Genomic DNA, 4,311 nt, shown 5'->3' on the forward strand with positions numbered 1-4,311 from the left:
CAAAAGATCCCAGGTTCAAATCCCGGGAGCCCCAGCTCCTGCCAACTTAGCAGTTCGAAAACATGCAAATGTGAGTAGATCAATAGGTATCGCTCCGGTGGGAAGGCAACGGCACTCCATGCAGTCATGCCGGCCACATGACCTTGGAGGTATCTATGGACAACACTGGCTCTTCGTCTTAGAAATGGAGATGAGCACCAACCCCCAGAGTCGGTCACAACTGGACTTAATGTCAGGGGAAACCTTTACCTTTACCTATGTCCATCCACACAACGCATGCCATCTAATGTGAGTTAACCAGGGGTAGGCTGCTTAATGATATGTACTTAGTCTATCATCATAATTAAGTCATTGAACAATTGCACACTAAGACTGAAATCTAGAATCGACCTATTGAAACAATGGAATTTACCTACTTTTTGATTTATCGTTCAACAGTTGACTCATTGAGTAGATTCCTAATTGAGATTAACTTGAGGTCCAGCTTCATCATAGAAAATGGAATCTTTCATGATTTAAAAGTGAGGATCACTCACAGTGGTTGACTAGTAACTGAGTTCTGAAGAGACTTTAAGTCTATGGACCCAACTGTAATTTCCATTGGTGTTTCAATAGATTACTATATTTGTAAAAAAATAAATTTCCTATAGAGTAAATATTAATGAACAAATCACAAGGGTTTAGAATAATATAATCTAAACTGCTGATCCCAGGACTCCTTAGGATGTAGCCAGGGCATTTAAAGTGGTATCAAAGTGCTATAACTGTATAATGTGAAAGAGGACTCATCTGCATCAGGCAGGTTAGTTGAGTATCCGGTCTAGATAAGATTCTGAGCACTTTTTGTTTCATTTTTTTAGAACATTTGCCCCAGGTCTGCCATAATTTGCTAAGATATTGCCAGAAATATATAAAAATTGCACCAAGACCCAACTCCACAGGACTGCTGGCCAGGGAACTGTGTGGAGCACTTAAGTCCATTTCCAACTATCTGGGCAGCAAGACAGTCAGAGATCACTCACCCCATGAAACCTGTGCTCTCATAAATTGAGAAAACGCGAAGCTGTCTCTTCCTTTCTTGTACGCTCACCACAGCAAAGGGCCAGAAATATTCTGGGTTTTCTCCTGGCATCTGTTTCTCCCCATAAGACATCTCAAGAGAATAATCTTTACTGAGCTAACATGAGCTTCAAGATGGACCGTGATTTGGAGTTTTGAAATCATCTTGGCAGCTGTCCACCTGTTGAATAGGTCTGTGACTTTCTCGGGGATTCTTCCCTCGATCCTGTCAAGACAGAAAGGAAGAAATCTGAAAAATACAAAAAGTCATCTCTGCTTTTCCTCTGTGATAATCTCCCTTCACAAGGAGCTCATTTATGAAGCCTGACTTTACTGATGGGAAGAGACAGCTATAGCTTTGGCCTTAAGAATTTTTCTGCTTTGGTTGTAGTGGTGGGCTATTCCTTAGGGTCAAGCCCATGATTTCCTTAGTTCTGCTTTTGTTCAAGTTGGTCTCTGTGGTTGTTTTTCTTTTTTCTTCTTCTTTGGTGCCATAACTTTAGCAATATTTTTGTGCAACAACAATATTGTGCTCACCCTTAGATAAATGATGTGGGACACAGTCCTGACACATTTCCTTTTTTTAAAAAAATTATTCATAGCTACTCAGAAATAGGTCTCACTAACTTAAGTGCATTTCTGAAAACTATGCTGGTATTGCATTGTTCTTGTTGTGTGTCTTCACACTGGGGTGGTGTAAGGCAGGGTTATGAGGATATATAGAACTGTGATCCCAGGACCATGTATTCCCAAAGTGGCACAATTGTGCAAACAAAGAAAGGTGCAATATTAATATGTAGCTACTATCTATGATGGGCCCCAGGTGGCACAGTGTGTTAAAGCGCTGAGCTGCTGAACTTGCAGACCAAAAGGTCCCAGGTTCAAATCCCAGGAGCGGAATTAACGCCTGCTGTTAGCCCCAGCTCCTGCCAACCTAGCAGTTTGAAAACATGCAAATGTGAGTAGATCAATAGGTACCGCTCTGTTGGGAAGGTAATGGCGCTCCATGCAGTCATGCTGGCCACATGACCTGGAGATGTCTACGGACAATGCCGGCTCTTCAGCTTAGAAATGGAGATGGGCACCAACCCCCAGAGTTGTTCACGACTGGACTTAATGTCAGGGGAAACCTTTACCTTTACCCTACTATCTATGATAGTGTGGCTGCTGTGAAACAGTAGCTTTGTGTGATAAAGTCCTTTGACATTTTTAAAGAATACTTGTTAATCATTTTGAACTCTTTCTAAAGAATTAATTTATTTTAAAACTTTGTGAGATAGCAGCCCAAAAAACTTGAATATAAATATATGATGTATTATACTTTTCTTTAAAAAATAAATCCACAATTATTGAATATTACTGAACAAATAGGTTAGCATCTTACAGATATTTGTAACTTCATTTTGGCAGTAAGTAGCATCTCAAAATGTTATCTGGAATATGAAACAAAAGAGACAAAATAAAAGAGAGAGACAAAAACAAAGATAAATACTTGGTATAACATCAAAATAAGTCACTATTGCTAGGATTAGGTTGCTACAGGTCTTTCAACCCAAAATTTACCATGTTGATATACAAATGAGGAATGTATTTTGTAGCTTTTCTCATCAGAGGATAAACATTGTGTGTTTTCCCCCAGAACATATCTTGAAACATTTCATGATGTCTGAGCTGTAAACTCTATTAAGAAACTATTTTTCTGGCATTTATTTCTCAGTGTTCAGAGCAAAAACATTTTAGATTAGCACAATTTCACAGGTGAGTTTTGCATATTTCTTCCAAGAATCTGCTGTTGTTACCAAGCTGTACTTTGTCACATGTAAACAACCATCTCGAGATCTGTGTCTGTACTACAAATCATTGAATGATAATTCAGGAGGGGAAATTACAGCATTCTATCTATATCTATATCTATATCTATATCTATATCTATATCTATATCTATATCTATATCTATATCTATATCTATATCTATATCTATATCTATATCTATATCTAGTCAGTGTTTGTATGTATGTATGTTTGTATGTTTGTATGTGAGTATGTGCCAGCTTTCTGATTGGCCGCCACTTACGCGGACAACTGCGTCCGCCATGAATGACGGATCTGGACCAAACTCGACACACTTAATCCCCATGATGCACTTTACGCCCTGGTGCCGTTTGCGGGACAATGGACCATGGGTGATGGGATTTGTAGTACTTGCAATCGCTATGGCTCCCACAGGACAGTGCAACTCCCACCAGTGACGAAACTGGACCTAACTTGGCACACAGAACCCACATGAACCCCTTTCCATCCTGGGGCAGATTGGGGGAGGATGGACCAAGTAGCTTCACTCACTTTTTGCTCTGGGAGTTGTAGTTCACCCTTATACAGACAGCACTGAACCCAGCCAATGTCGGATCTGGACCAAACTTAGCACATAGCCTCATCATGCCCAACTGTGCATACACACAGGGTCTTGGGGTGATTTTCCTTTGGCTTTGGGAGTTGTAGTTCACCCTTATACAGACAGCACTGAACCCAACCGACTTCGAATCTGTACCAAACTTGGCACCCTGCCTTATCATGCCCAACTGTGCATACAGGCAGGGTTTTGGGGTGATTGTCCTGGGAATCTGGAAGTTGTAGTTCACACTTATCCAGACAGCACTGGATGCAGCCGACGACGGATCTGGACCAAACTTAAATGACACATCCCAAAACAACTCAATGCCCTCTACTAATATCCTGGGCACTGCCAGGTGCCCAAGCTAGTTGGATATAAAATGGAATAATCTTGACAGAAAGATCTTACCTGATCCACCACCCCTTCCTCAAGGAATCAATTTGTAAGGCATTTAGGTCATTGTTCAGAATAGGGCAGGAGACACAAAGAGTTCAGGAAGACTCAGGCTTATCATTGGTCATGGTGAAGTAGTCTTCTCTTTGTTTCTCTGTGACCTCATCTACATGAACTCAATCCCCTGCACTGGCACTGAAATTGCTGCTCCATGTCTTCTTGGCATTGAGGGATCCCATGTCCTTATCATGGAGCAAACTGCACTAGCCTGATTCCAAGGAAAGTCGGGGAATGCTACAGATTTTGGGCAAAACACAGTGTGGAAGGTGGACACAGTGTAGACAGCAAGAATGGATCAAATGGGGACTGGTCTGTTGTCCACACAGTCCAGTGCTGCTATCCACTTCACGCTGTGCAGAGGATGATAGGAGCAATTGAAGAAAACTCTTTACACGTCTCAAACACAC

The 4,311-nt window shown here is 41.3% G+C and overlaps 1 long non-coding RNA gene across 1 annotated transcript; it reads right to left on the reverse strand.

Annotated features, from left to right (window-relative positions):
- Positions 1-1,034: 1,034 nt before the first annotated feature.
- Positions 1,035-4,031, reverse strand: LOC134293569 (uncharacterized). Its single transcript, XR_010000522.1, has 3 exons — positions 3,860-4,031; positions 2,444-2,492; positions 1,035-1,285 (listed from the first exon to the last, which is right to left on the reverse strand). It is a non-coding gene; the product is annotated as an uncharacterized LOC134293569 (long non-coding RNA).
- Positions 4,032-4,311: the final 280 nt, after the last annotated feature.

The sequence above is a fragment of the Anolis carolinensis genome, unplaced genomic scaffold (assembly GCF_035594765.1).
Source record: "Anolis carolinensis isolate JA03-04 unplaced genomic scaffold, rAnoCar3.1.pri scaffold_9, whole genome shotgun sequence".
Classification (NCBI taxonomy): domain Eukaryota; kingdom Metazoa; phylum Chordata; class Lepidosauria; order Squamata; family Dactyloidae; genus Anolis; species Anolis carolinensis.